We start from the raw sequence: 15,463 nt of genomic DNA, 5'->3' as shown, positions 1-15,463 counted from the left end.
ACAAACAAGAGATGGGGGAGGGTCACAACACCCCTGCACCCCTGGGCTGGGTGGGGAGTGAGGTGTGTGGGGGGGTATGGATCCCTGCCAGATAGTACAACCTGGACAGAACAGATTTTTCCCTTCTGTCCAACATTTGCTAAGGGGGGAAGAGGGGACCCTTTGTTGAGTCCTTTTTAAAGGATTAAAGACAGCTACTAACAAGATTGTCTTTGTTACCCAGCTAGCTCCAGATATATATATATATATATATAAAAGTTAAAAGAAATTTAAAGAAATAAGCAGGTCCCAGTTGCTGGAGATAGCTTAGAGGGTGTTTAATAACAGAGAACTGATGAGGACAAGACCTTTTGCAAAAACAGAAAGCCACTGTCTCCTTCTCTGAGGATGAGATGCAGTTAGACTTACAGGTACTCAGCCAAATTTTGATGTCTTACCCTCTGTCAGAAAAAAAACCAACCCCCAGGGCTGGCCCAACACCAAGCTCCTATAATTGCTCAACTAACCAGTTCATCTACCTCTGTCCGGACGAAACCATTCTCAGTGAGTCTGGAAACAAAAGGAGGAAACTAAAGTCCATGTTGCCTAACTTGAAAAGACAGGAGCCCCGGTTCCCTTCCAGTCAGCCTGGGTCAACCTCTCCTGACTGGGAAGGTCCTGGGACCTCTGACTCTCATGACTCTGGTTCTTTCAGCAAAATAGGAGTACACCGTCTTGGACCAGAAAGATTAATTCTTCAGCCTCCGATAGGCAGAGGTGAGTCCACCCATCTTTTTTTTCAAATGGACAGACCTAGTGGGAGGTTACAACACACAACTTACATGGATCAGGTTGCCCAGGATACACACTTCCTGCCTCAGAGGCTTCCGGGGAAAACAGATTATAACAGGGCCACTGAGGAATTGTTGCAAGTGTTACAGACCTCAGGCTACAAAATATCAAGCTAAACCAGCCCATGGTGGTGCATGCCTTTAATCTCAGCACTTGGGAGGCAGAGGAAGGTGGATCTCTGAGTTCAAGGCTAGCCTGCTCTACAGAGTGAGTGCAGGACAGCCAGGACTACCCAGAGAAATTCTGACTCAAATTAAATTAAATTAAATTAAATTAAATTAAATTAAATTAAATTAAAACTACCGGCTAGGACAGCCCACTTTTGTAGAAGGCTACTTATCTTGGCTACTAGCAAAAGGGAAGCAAAGAGAGCCTGTCTCACAACAGGATTGCTACCATCACTCACAACCCAACTGCAAAGACGACGAGACAGGTTTAAGAGTTCCTAGGTGCAGCTAGATATTGCTGCCTCTGGATACCAGAGTTTGTGGAAATAGAAAGACCTGTATACGCGAGCACAAAGTAGGGCACTGCGCCCCTAGTCTGGACTGAGACTACATAAAAGATGAAAGTGGTTGTAACTTGTTGTGGTCCAGGAACAGTCACCCACTAACCACGTGGACACAGATGTCAGATAGGATGAAAGTTTATTGAATGCTTAATTCAAGCTGATGAATCAGGGTCATAGAGAAGACTCTGGAACCAAACTGATGCTGGTCTACTCTTAGAGCAGGCTTTTTATAGGAAAACCACGCGCAGAAGACAAGGGGGAGGAATATTACATTTTGGCTAACTAGACAAAGTATTACCAGACAACCTTTAAGCTATTTGGCCTAAGTGAGGTGGTGGTTAGGGTTTTCCAGAGGACTAAGATGATAGAGGATGAGTGATACAACCATAGCATTGGGACCTTTTGGGAGATTTTCTCAGTGTCAGCTAGAATAATTACTTCTGGGAAGTGGAGTTTGAGAATTTGAACTTAGCTTCACCTTATGAACTAAATGGACTAGATTCAAAATGACTACAGTTGTATTAAAATGAGTAGGTCTTTTTTTTTTTTTTTTTTTTTGGTTTTTTTGTGTTTTGTTTTTCTTTTCAAGACAAGGTTTCTCTGTGTAGCCCTGGCTGTCCTGGAACTCACTTTGTAAACCAGGCTGGCCTCAAACACAGAAATCCACCTGCCTCTACCTCCCAAGTGCTGGGATTAAAGGAGTGCGCCACCAACACCTGGCTAAAATGAGTAGGTCTTCACATAACCCAATCTTTGGAGCCATGGAAACATCCTGTGACAAACCTGTCCGTACAACTGGACTTTGTAGTCCAAGGATGACCCACCTGTCTAAGAGCTGCAGTAGCTACTGGAAATTTAATGAAAAAAACAAAACAAACATACAAATAAACAGACAAGTTAACTCTGGGTCAAGTTATGCTCACAGCACCCAACAGCACACTTGAGTCCCTCCTCTGTGGAACAGCAGAATGACACTTGTCTAATGACTGTATGACCCAGTACCAGGCCCTACTCCCGGTCCATTCTTGAGTCCAACTTGAGAAACCTACCACCGTCAGTGCAGGTGCTCATCCTTGACTGACAGGAGATGAAGGATGAAACCAGGTACGTGGGAGCTACAGTAGTTACTTTAACCAAAATGATTTGAGCTCAAGCAAGGTGCCTCAGCCCAGAAAGCAGAACTGATTGCTCTGATCCCGGCTCTCAGATGGGGCAAAGGTAAGTCCACCACCATATACAAGGACTGCCAGTCAGTATTGTTTACTACCAGTCATATCCACAATGTGATGTATACAGAAAGAGGGAAAAGGAGCATTAAAAAAAATCTTGACCATCCTAGGAGCTATTTGCTTTCCCTTATAAAGTGTTGTCCCACACTGCTAGACTTTATGACCTGGTTGCTTGACAAACAGCCCTAAGACCAATGGCTATTTCTGGTTGTCAACTTGACTCAGGGAAGACTCAGGCTTCTGACCTGGATCTTGACATGGAGATCTTGAGACATAGCAGCCATGAAATGTTTAGGCCCAGCAAGGTAGTACATGCCTTTGATCCCAGGAGACTGAGGCAAGCAGATCTCTGAGTTCAAGGCCAGACTGAGACAAAACAAGTTCCAAATCCAGGCATGGTGGTACATACCTTTAATCCAGGCCACACCTTCTGCTGGAGGCCTGTATGTGAACATTGAAAGAAGGAAGACTCGCTCTTCTTTGCCTGCTTGCACTTACTTGCCAGCCCATGTGTTGGGACCTACTTCTTCTGGATTCCAGCTTATGCAGAAGACCAGCTGAAACAACTAACCCCATGGGACTGAGCAACTACTAGATTCCTGGACTTCCCATTCACAGCTGCCCATTGTTGGGGCACTTGGACTACAGACTATAAGTAATTACAATAAATTCCCTTAATATATAGAGACATTCCATAAATTCCGGGATTCTAGAGAACCCTGACTAATACACCCAGTGAGACCTATTGATAGTGTAATGACATGAGTTATTCCCGAGTGATACTACCTGAGACTCCATGCTAAAGGAAACAGGGACATCTCAAACCCACCCATAGACAGGTTGATGGAGGACACCAGAGGGAAAGGAAAGATCACTCTCTCAGAAAGAACTGGCAGGACTGTTAGTAACTAACCTGCACCAGGCTACATCTCTGGTTTCAGACCCCAGGACAAGGGGCTAAGGTGCGTATTTCACATATCAAAGCTGACCTGGCCTCCAGATTCTCCCAGCATCCCTCAGTCCCTACCTGGTATACCCTTCCCCCAGCCCTGAACTTTCCAGCCCATAGACTGGACTGCCCTTCCCCCCAGAGGCTCTTCCCTATATAATCCAGACATTTTGGTCTCCCCACCCTCTCTCCTTCTTTTTTTTTTCTCTCTCTCTCCCTTCTCAAGACAACTTTCCTGGCCTCCTTTCTTGGTGCCAGTAAACTGGCCCACCTGACAGCAGCACTCCAATAAACCTGAATTTAATATAATCTAATCTGGCTTGAGTTTGCTCATCTGGGATCCATGAAACTTTCTGAGTTGCTCAGACCAAGGTATGTTGTACCTTAGACTGGGCAGCCTAAAGCAGGATGTCTCAGCCAGATGTTCAAATGAATCCAAAATGGAGAACCGTTACCCAGGAAGGGGTAGGGATGAGCAATCGACACCTTAACAGACTCTCAAACAACTGATGTCACCAAGATCCAGACGGCTGGGGGACGATAGAAGTACTTGCTAGTTTTTAAAGACACTTTTTCAAGGTGGGTAAAGTGTCCCCCAAACAGGCTGAAGCTGCTCAGATAGCAGGTTAAAAAGTTCCCTCAGGAAGAGGCTTCCCACTACCAATGGGGTCCAATGATGGCCTGGCTTTCATAGCCCATACCCATCAATGAATAGCTAAAGCTTTAAGTATATATTAAAGACTTTATTGTGAGTATAGACCTCAGAGTTCTGGCCCGGTAGAAAGGATAAACAAGACATTAAAAAAGAAAAAAAGCTAGAGCATCCTTCCTTCCTTCACTTTGCTTCAGCTGTAGGGATGGATTTACTATGAGATTCAGTTTGAGAGGCCCCTGCTTCCCAGGCTCCAAGACCAACAGTTGGCAGCATTCTCTTACAATCTCTTTCTCAAGTCACTCCAGGTACTTCAGAAAACCCATCATTAGACTGAGAGATCCAGCTGGCCTCTCAGTTCATTACCAGTTTCCCCTTGTTCCAGTCCAGTGATACTGTCTGAGTCAAGCAGGTAGCCAATGAGCCACTGAAACCAACTTGGATAGAACTCTATACAGTGATTCTTGCCACTCCTATGGCTGTGGAAGTAGCTGGCATTACACCATGGATCAACTACACCCTGGTCAAGAAAGTGGAAGCCACAGACACTGATGCCAAATGGACTGTCTCTAGATTATGGACTCATTGAAATTAAAGTTTCAAACTCAAAGACAAAAATCACATGATCATCTCATTAGATGCTGAGAAAGCATTTGACAAAATCAAACACCCCTTCGTGATAAAAGTCATGGAAAGATCGGGAATTCAAAGCCCATAACTAAACATAATAAAAGTAGTATACAGCAAACCAGTAGCCAACATCAACCTAAGTGGAAACTCGAAGCAATCCCACTAAAATCAGAGACTAGACAAGGCTGCCCACTTTCTCCCTACCTATTCAATATAGTATTTGAAGTCCTAGCCAGAGCAGTTCGATGACAAAAGGAGGTCAAGAGGATACAAATTGGAAAGGAAGAAGTCAAAGTATCACTATTTGCAGATGATATGATAATATATATAAGTGACCCTAAAAATTCCACCAGAGAACTCCTAAACAGAGAACTCCTGATAAACAGCTTCAGTGCAGTAGCTGGATATAAAATTAACTCAAAGACGGGCGTGGTGACACACGCCTTTAATCCCAGCACTCGGAAGGCTGAGGCAGGCAGATTTCTGAGTTTGAGGCCAGCCTGGGCTACAAAGTGAGTTCCAGGACAGCCAGGGCTATACAGAGAAACCCTGTCTCGAAAAAAACAAAAAACAAACAAAAAAAATTAACTCAAACAAATCAGTGGTCTTTCTCTACACAAAGGATAAACAGGATGAGAAAGAAATTAGGAAAACAACACCCTTCACAATAGTCACAAACAATATAAAATACCTTGCTGTGACTCTAACTAAGGAAGTGAAAGATCTGTATGACAAGAACTTCAAGTCTCTGAAGTAAGAAATTGAAGAAGATCTCAGAATATGGGAAGATTTCCCATGCTCATGGATTGGCAGGATTAATATAGTAAAAATGGCTATCCCCGAAAGCAATCTACAGATTCAATGCAATCCCCATCAAAATTCCAACTCAATTTTTTGTTTTGTTTTGTTTTTTTGTTTTTCGAGACAGGGTTTCTCTGTGTAGTCCTGGCTGTCCTAGAACTCACTCTGTAGACCAGGCTGGCCTTGAACTCAGAAATCAGCCTGCCTCTGCCTCCCTCCCAAGTGCTGGGATTAAAGGCCTGTGTCACCATACCCAGCTTCCAACTCAATTCTTCAGAGTTAGAAAGGGCAATTTGCAAATTCATCTGGAATAACAAAACACTTAGGCTAGCAAAAACTATTCTCAACAATAAAAGAACCTCTGGGGGAATCACCATGCCTGACCTCAAGCTGTACTACAGAGCAATTGTGATAAAAACTGCATTGTACTGGTACAGCAACAGACAGGTAGAGCAATGGAATAGAATTGAACTCCAGGGAATGAACCCACACACCTATGGTCACTTGATCTTTGACAAAGGAGCTAAAACCATCCAGTGGAAAAAAGACAGCATTTTCAACAAATGGTGCTGGCACAACTGGCGGTTATCATGTAGAAGAATTCGAATTGATCCATTATTATCTCCTTGTACAAAGCTCAAGTCTAAGTGGATCAAAGACCTGCACATAAAACCCGAAACACTGAAATTTATAGAGGAGAAAGTGGGGAAGATAACATAAGGGCACAGGGGAAAAATTCCTGAATAGAACAGCAATGGCTTGTGCTGTAAGACCAAGAATTGACAAATGGGACCTCATGAAATTGCAAAGCTTTTGTAAGGCAAAAGACACTGTCAATAAGACAAAAGGGCCACCAACAGATTGGTAAAGGATTTTTACCAATCCTAAATCTGATAGGGGACTAATATCCAATATATACAAAGAGCTCAAGAAGCTGGACTCCAGAAATTCAAATAACCCTATTAAAAAATGGGGTACAGCCAGGCGTGGTGGCACACGCCTATAATCCCCAGCACTCAGGAGGCAGAGGCAGGCAGATTTCTGAGTTCGAGGCCAGCCTGGTCTACAGAATGAGTTCCAGGACAGCCAGGGCTATACAGAGAAACCCTGTCTCAAAAAAAAAAAAAAAAAAGATAAAAATTGTAAATTTACAATTCTACATATGCCTTACTTGATTACTAGAAACAAGGGAGTTTCCGTTACAAAATTTGAGATTGTGAAATGAGGCTTCCTAAAACAAATTTCTTCAAAAAAATATTCCGGTCTTTGGGAAACAGGAAAATCCTGAGGATTCAAACCTATGCCACAGAAGGCACCCTAGGGATAGAGTTTATCATTCCCAGCCAAAAATTAGCCAGGGTTACTGGTTGTCAGACATCTGGCCCCTGTACTACATGGGGGTAGAAACAGTTCGGACTGTCAGCCTATTAACTGACAAAGTTCACAGTGACTGGGGGGTACCCCAATCAATATTAGAGGACTTACAAGAGGCTAAAACTTGCCTAATATCCAGAACTTTTAACCAAGGCACTTCCCCTTATTCTGATGTCTGCTATTCTGCCTTATCTGGATAACAACAAGAGCTGTAGGACCAACCACATCTCATTCTAACAGGATGAGTAGTGTATAGTGTGACTCATTTACTAAGACCAGTATAACAGGGCACCAAACCTTAGCAAGCCCTGAGACTCGACTCCACATGGAAGTGCCATTCAGTCTGTAAAATTCAGCAGCATATGGAAAACACCTCCTGCCAAAACTAAAACAAACGCCTAATCTATCAATGTCAATACGGTTCTGGGAACGTCTCAAACTGTACGAACATTGCTTTTTAGTTTCTATAGTTCTGCTCCTGGCTAACTGGTCTTGTTAACTGAACTATGTCAACTCAGAACATGGTTTTTGTGCAGCTGGCTAAGAAAGACTTTCTATTGGCTTAAACCCATGTCCAAGCTGTCTTCACCATCTATCACAACCCTTTGTAAAAGTAACTTTTATTCACCAGATATAATTGTTGTCTCAGAAGCTAACTGCTGAATAAACCCATTCCTTCTAGCTCGTTTTGCTATGGCCAGCTGGTTCTGGCCCAAATCCTCTCCAAGTTGACTGTTTCAAAGTAGCTTCTCTCAGCTTTTGACTGAATTGCTCTGCTTGGCCTCAAACTAACTCTGGCAATCTGTTCTAATCTGGTTTCTTCTCATTTTCTGGCTCATTCTGTCTTTACCTGTAGCCTGTCTCTAAAAATTATCCTGGTAAAGCTCTAAAACTCTCATATTCTCTCTCTCTCTCTGTCTCTGTCTGTCTGTCTGTCTGTCTGTCTGTCTGTCTCTCTCTCTCTCTCTCTCTCCTCCCTTCCTTCCTTCTCTTTTAAGTAGCTTCTCTTTCCTGTGTTCTCCTGAGAGTTGGGCATATCCTCTCTTTGACTCATTCTCATTCATCACTTTGCCTCTCTATTAGATATCACTTTCAAATATGACTTCTTCCTTCTACAACTTTACCTTCATTGTTTGGGACTAAAGGTGTGTACCAAGGGTGTGTCTGTAATCCAGCCAGAGGAATTAAAGGTGTGTCATTCCAGCCCGATCACACAGACATGTGATCCCTTGCCACAACAGTTATGTTTCTGGATTAAAATTCCTCTGCGGGGCTGGAGAGATGGCTCAGTGGTTAAGAGCACTGACTGCTCTTCTGAAGGTCCTGAGTTCAAATCCCAGCAACCACATGGTGGCTCACAACCATCCGTAATGAGATCTGATGCTTCTTCTGTGGTGTCTGAAGTCAGCTACAGTGTATTTACATATATGTAATAAATAAGTAAATCTTAAAAAAAATTCCTCTGCAACTACCCAACTCTGGAAGCCTGTATAGTTACTAAGCCTGAAAAGCGTATGAGGGCATGGAGAAGCTCAGCTTAGAAAGCTGGCAGCCTCCCCTTAGCGTTCTGCAAGCAGGGACTTTAGTCTAGCTTTATTTGCTTAAACTGTTAATTGACTGACAGACCAACGTGTATAATTAGTCAGCTTTCACTTCTGCCTGTGCACCAGGTCCCTCGCTGGGTTCTATCTATATTCTATTCCTCTTTCTGACTTTCAGTTTATTCATATACAACTAAGAAAGCTGGTGCATGGTGCAAAGTCCCTTTCTGCTGAAAACTTTTCAAAGTCAGCATGATCTCCAGACCTGGAGTTTGAACTCAAGTGAAGACCTTTGCTTCGCCCAGCAGAAAGTTAGCTTTGTTGTTGTGGGGACAAAGTTTCACTATGTAAACGGAGTTGGTCTTGAACTCAGAAGATCCACTTGCCTCTGCTTTCCTGAGTGCTAGTCTTTTAAGTATTTTTTTATAATCTCTTTAAGTTGAACATATACAATCAGGCAAAAGGATGGTAGAACTAGAGAGACTCAGTTTTCAAACAAAATATTGAAGGTGTGGCCAGGAGATAAGGATGGAATTCTGGGACAGATTCCTCTTTATCTATCAGCAGCTCCATCAGCAGCAGAGGATTAGAAGGAGACACTAACCAGAAGCTACGGCTCTCTCCTAACTGGTAAGTTCCCTCTTCTGTAGGCTCGTGTTAGAGAGAAGCAATGAGGACAGTACTTCCTGGAGGTTCTGTGCCATGTGGCTTTGCATTTGAGACAATGTGGGATTCTATGGCGGCATTGGAACAACGATGAGTCTCTAGACATTAGGACAACTTAATATCCAATAGAGTTCTTCGGATTCTTGGAAGGTTGATCCTCGTTTAAATGGAATAATGGACTTTTTAATATATGAGCTATTAAAGCCTTCTTAAATGGAGTTAACATGAGATATAAGAAGGAAACTGTAGAAGAGAATAGTCTGGTAATTTTAGACTAAGCCCTAGATAATTAGGCATGGACCTATAGACCCAGATCTATAGCATCAAATTGGCTGCTGGAATTTGAGATATCGTGTTTGTGAACTTGGCAAGGCCAGAAAGAGAAGAAGATTTGCTTTAGTTGGAGTGTTGAGAAGGGGAGCACATGGCCAGGCTAGGCAAGTGGGCACCGTTTAGAGCTTGGTGTTCATGTGGATTTAAGAAAAAAAAAAAAAAGATTTGTTTTTATCTAATGTGAGTAGGTATTTGTCCACATGTATGTCAGTGTGGGGTTGCCAGTTCCTCCCCAGAACTGGAATTGCAAACAGTTGTGAGCTGCCATGTGGGCACTGGGAGTTGAACCTGGGTCTTCTGGAAGAGCAGCCAGTACTCTTAACCATTGTTCTATCTATTCAACTCCTGGATTTCATTTTTCTTTAAGTGTTGTGAAAGATACTTAGAGAAAAGCTTGAGATTTTTAAAATGTATGCGTTTATGTTGAGAATTGGTGTACTCTTTCTCCAGAATGCATATTCTGTGTTTGGGGAATTTCATGCTCTTTGGTTGTCTGACCTGGTATTTTCCCTCACTTCCAGATGCAATAGAGTGATTGTGTTTTCACACTCCAAAGCCCCAATGCTTCTCTCCCCCACCTACACTGTAAGATTTTAAAATGAGCCACGAGTCAGACAGTGTAGGAAACACATCATAGTGAACACTCATCAGGTTTTTACAATGCAGTTGTGAAACCTCACTGGCCTAGATCTCCAGTCTTCCCCTGAGTTCTGGGTTCCAAGCATAAAGCTCCGTGACTGCTTCTTACTGTCACTGTCTGTGAGACAGGGCCTCTTGTGTCAGGATTTCCTCAGAATAGAAGCTTTGCTGAGGATGGGCTTGAACTTCTGACCCTGCCTTCCCCAGTAGCCATATGCCTCCATACCCTGTTTATCTGGTGAGAAAGATTGAACTCAGGGCTTCCTGCCAAAAACAGAAAAAGAAAGAAACCCTGATCTTAGCGTGTTGGCAATCCCAACACTTGAGACAGTAGGAAGGGGTTAAAATCCAACTGAGCTACAGTGAGTTAGAGGCCACCATATGGTTGTTTTTTTTTAAGTAAAAAAAACAAAACAAAAACAAAAAACAACAACAAAAAACAAACAGCCAGGCATGGTAGCACACGCCTTTAATCCCAGCCCTTGGGAGGCAGGTGAATTTCTGAATTCAAGGCCAGCCTGGTCTACAGAGTGAGTTCCAAGAAAGCCAGGGCTACACAGAGAAACCCTGTCTCAAAAAATCAAAAAAAAAAAAAAAAAAAAAAAAGTATATAACTTTAGCTATGTAAAAATACAGACTTTTCTCTAAGGTGGTGGTAAAATAGTTGATTTTGATCCAAGTTTAAGTGAGCATGGGTTTGGGACATCAAATAACCCTGAGTGACATTCCACTATGGAAAATTTATGTGAAGTTCATTTTATTCTACAATTATAATTTGTGTGTGTGTGTTTGCTGCAATAGCATCTTACTATGTAGCTATTCCAGCTGCCCCAGAACCTACTATGCAGATCAGACTGACAGGGAACTCACAGAGAACTGCATAACTGCATTCCTTTGTCTCCTAGTTCTGGGAATAAAGGAATGTGCTACACCTTAACTGACTCTTTCTGTTGCAATCACTTTTTTTTTTTTTTTTTTTTTTGGTTTTTCGAGACAGGGTTTCTCTGTATAGCCCTGGCTGTCCTGGAACTCACTTTGTAGACCAGGCTGGCCTTGAACTCAGAAATCCGCCTGCCTCTGCCTCCCGAGTGCTGGGATTAAAGGCGTGCGCCACCACGCCTGGCTGCAATCACATTTTTTATGTGCTTGCAAAAGATGTAAACAGGGTCTCTCTGCCACTGACCTTTAAATCCAGCCATCCAAACCCATTTCCCCATTTTTTATTTAGAGGAGTTGCTCAGGTAGCCTAGACAGGCCTGAAGCCCATGATTCTCCAGCCTCAGCCTCCTGAGAAGCTGGGGGTACAGAGCTGGGGGTACAGAGCTGGGGTACAGAGCTGGGGTACAGAGCTGGGGGTGCAGAGCTGGGGGTGCAGAGCTGGGGGTACAGAGCTGGGGGTGCAGAGCTGGGGGTACAGAGCTGGGGTACAGAGCTGGGGGTACAGAAGGCTTGTACTACCAGGTCAAACACGAACTTTGACTGTCCAGGAATGAAAGTGAAGGGTTAGTGTTTGTACAAAGCCCAGAGGGCAGACTGGGTGTGTTGGGTCATGCCTGTAATCACAGCCTTCTGAGGCAGGAGGATCTCTATTTGTGAGAGACCAACCTGAGATAGAAAGAGTTCCAGGTCGACCCTACCAAAATAACTAAAAAAATGAATAAACCAACCACACTAGTGGGCCATGAGGTGAGAGCTACATTGAGGCAAAGAAATTTCTGGTCATGAGATGTCCCAGCCTCAGAGCAGATGAAGCTAGTTGAAGCCAACCCAGGCTACATTTCAAGTTTCATTTAATAGTCAAGAAGTTGTTAGAAGCTGATCTCAGTAGCTATTGGCTACTCAAAAATCTAAGATACCCTGAGATAGCTTTGGTTCTGCAGGTCAGTGAGTATTCTATCCCTCCACCATCAGCAAGTTCTTCTACTCAGTCAAGGTCAAACAGCCTTAGGGATTTTGAGCCATGTCCAGCTGCTTAGACGTCAGCTGCTTAGTATAGTGACAATTTTGGAATTTGTGTTTCTTAAAAAACAAAACAAAACACACACAAATATCATAAGAAAATGCTTTGTGCCTTTTTTTGGTTTGGTTTTTTGAAACAGGGTTTTTCTATATTTGCCCTGGAACTCACTTTGTAAACCAGGCTGGCCTTGAACTCAGATCCACCTGCCTCACAAATGCTGGGATTTAAGGTGTGTGCCACAAAACCTGGTCAGTTTAATCCCAGGTGTGGGGCTATCAGGCTGCTTGAGAGGGTCCGCCCTCAGCATGCCTATGATTTGCCTCATGCTATAACAGAGGCAGGGTTTTGCCAGCTGCAGATTCTGTGATTGTGTGAAGTTTGGAAGTCTGGGAACTTTACATATGGTATAAAAAGGCTAGAATCCAGATTGAGGGGTAGTTGGGGATAAAGGGTAGGAGGAAGAATTACAAAGTAGCAAAGACAGGCTTTGAAAGAAAAATGAGATTTTGTATCTTGTGATTCATGTAAAAGAGTTGTCTATGAGCTAGAGGCCTGGGGCCGAGAACAAAGCAGAACAGACAGGGCTGTTGTTAAGACATTCCTAAGAACAGCTTGATTGTACAAGCAGGGCTATCTTGTCTGGGTCAACACCACCTGGCCAGAACCTCCCCTCTGTCTACTGCCCCTTGACGCTGGGTAAAGTCATACATCAACTGGTTGCTATGTGAACAAGATAAGCCCCCAGCCCACAGGAACAAAGTCCTGATGCCCTTTTGCTAACATGTAATCTTTCTGTTAATGTTTAAATAAGCCAATAGTGTGTCACTATGCTGAATTCCACACCCCTAAGCCCCTTACCCCATAAAAACCCCTAGCTTTCGAGCCTTGTGACCGACATCCGTTATCTCCTGTGTGGGATGCATGTCGGTCCGGAGCTCCGTCATTAAACGTCCTCATGTAATTACATCAAGAGATGGTCCTTCATGATTTTTTGGGTGCACGCCGAATCGGGGATTGGGTGGGGGTTCCCACAGGGTCTAACAGCTTCAGCTCACCCCACCTTAAAAGTCTCCTGGGTTCCAGCTATCACCTTGTCTTTTTCCTTACAATCCTTCCCACTGATGTCTCCACCCTAGGAAGGTCACTGGCCACGCAGTTGCAGGGTCACCAGGACCAGGTTATTGCTGCCAGTTCCTTTGCATTTGTGTGACCTGACATTCAGGACCCCCTTGTCTTTATGCTCCTCTTTCACCTTGGGCTGTTCCAGCTGTGTGTAAGCAACTCTTTTCTGTTGCCTATTCATGAAACGCCATCCCCAGGACACCCCAGGGCCTTAGCACTCACACACACACACACACACACACACACACACACACACACACACACACCTCAGCAAAGGCATTCCCTCCACAGCACAGCTTCCAGCAGAGTACGGAAGTCAAGCTTCTGACTTTCATTTTTTGTTTTGTTTTTTTTTTGGTTTTTGAGTCAGGGTTTCTCTGTATAGCCCTGGCTGTCCTGGAACTCACTTTGTAGACCAGGCTGGCCTTGAACTCAGAAATCCGCCTGCCTCTGCCTCCCGAGTGCTGGGATTAAAGGCTTTACAGAGAAACCCTGTCTCGAAAAAAAAAACAAAAGAAAGTGAAGGGAAATGGCTGGCTTAGACAGCAGCCAGGACTGGCTGGCCGACGGCTACGGGACATAAAGAGACCACTCTGGAAGGGGTTTCAGGACTCTGGTTATAGATGGAGGCCTAGCAGAAGCTCATGGAGTTGGGATACAATTGAGTGCATGCAGTGAGTACCGAGTAGTACAGGGGGAGCAGCGGGGCATGGCCCAGGGGGAGAATAAGGGAATTCAAGATGGTGCACTCCTTCAGAGAGGGCTGCAGTAAGCAAGAATGGAGACTCAACTGAGTGTGTGCTTTGGCAGGATGTTGTCCCCATGTTTCCACGAGTACACAAATAAGCTCTTTAGTGAGTGCTGGGAATTCAGTGATGGTCACTGAATCCTGTTACCTCACGGTACTTTCCTGTGGGTGGTGAGTAACCTTCATGGGATGCCAAAGTTGACCCTAAAATGCAGTGACTCAGGAAGACTGCAAAACTCAAGTTAACCAAGAAAAATTCCATCACCCAAGGAGAAGGCTCAGGGGAGCAAAGGGCCTGGGCAGCCTGACAGCTGAGTTTGCTGTGGAACCCTCCTAAAGGTGGAAGGTGAGACACAACTCCAGAGGGGCTTTCTCCCCTTCTCACCAGTCCATGGCATGCCCACATTCATACACAGCTAGGAGGAGTCAGTGTATTACAAGGGTAACAGATAACACAATAAGACATCCCACTGCACTATATCCTCTGCAAATGATAGGGCTCAGTGTCTGGTCTTGTGGGAACCCATGGATTAATGTGGGGAACTTCGACCCTGAGGATTTGGTTATTTGATGCCTCTGTTCCTCAGCTCCTACCTTCTTCACATCCTCACTGCTGATGCAATCTGCCCCTCACCTGTTCTCCTTCAGCTCTTAGCCTGTCCTGTCACTTGCTTTGGTTTTGCATCTTTATTTTTTACCTCTTTGTAGCCCAGGCTAGCTCAAGCATTGACCTTCCTCCTTTCAGCCTCTCCTATGCTAGGATTACAGAAGTTTGCCCCTAGGACTATTATAGTTTGCTCTTTGCTTTATTGATAGTTACTCTATAGTGTTGGCTAGCTTGGTATGTAGTAGGTAGTCCAGGCTGCCCTTAAGCTCATGGCAATCCTCCAGCCTCATCTTTATGAATGCTATGCACACAGACAGGAGCCATCATTCCCAAATCTCACATGCTTTAAATCAAAGCGAATCCAGGGAGAATATCTGAGACATTTAACCCAGGGTCAGTACAAAAAAGAGAAAAAGTGAAGGCTGTGGGTTAAGGAAAAAGAGCCAAGACAAATACCATCTAGAAAAGACCTGAGGTGATAAGTTGGGAAAGAAGATCTTGTGGCCTTGGGATAGGTAGTCAAGACAGCAAATCTGAGTCCTAGGCAGGGACCAGATAAGTGGGAATTTGCAAAAACCTGGGCAAGAAATTGGGCTCCCTGCTCTTTGAGTAAGTGGGACATGTCATGGTCTGATTATACATTTACCATCTGTCTCACTGTTTGTGAATTTATTTGTTAGCTGTTCACTTACCCATGCATGTAAACTGCTTGCACAATTCTGGATATTTTACATCCCTTTTGGTGTGACTCACACTCCTCCATCCTCAGATTATTAGTAATAACTGCATTGAAATAAAAATCTGTTCAAAACTCCTGATTGACATTGATGTTACCATGGCCTTTAGCTATAGAACCACTAGAATGGAAAC

The 15,463-nt window shown here is 44.0% G+C and overlaps 1 protein-coding gene across 4 annotated transcripts in view; it reads left to right on the top strand.

Moving 5' to 3' along the window:
* The first annotated feature begins 583 nt into the window (after window positions 1-583).
* Window positions 584-15,463, top strand: part of Timd2 (T cell immunoglobulin and mucin domain containing 2) — a 38,148-nt gene continuing 23,268 nt past the window's right edge. The window contains exons 1-2 of one of the 4 annotated variants that reach the window (XM_030245625.1): window positions 584-756; window positions 9,086-9,148. The gene's annotated coding sequence lies outside the window, so the exon portion shown is untranslated. Of the gene's footprint in view, window positions 757-8,860; window positions 9,149-15,463 lie in introns of those variants that run through there. The other 3 variants (XM_030245624.1, NM_134249.5, NM_001161355.1) reach the window with 3 other exon arrangements.

The sequence above is a fragment of the Mus musculus genome, chromosome 11 (assembly GCF_000001635.26).
Source record: "Mus musculus strain C57BL/6J chromosome 11, GRCm38.p6 C57BL/6J".
Classification (NCBI taxonomy): domain Eukaryota; kingdom Metazoa; phylum Chordata; class Mammalia; order Rodentia; family Muridae; genus Mus; species Mus musculus.
This window is presented reverse-complemented; position numbering and strand designations above follow the sequence as displayed.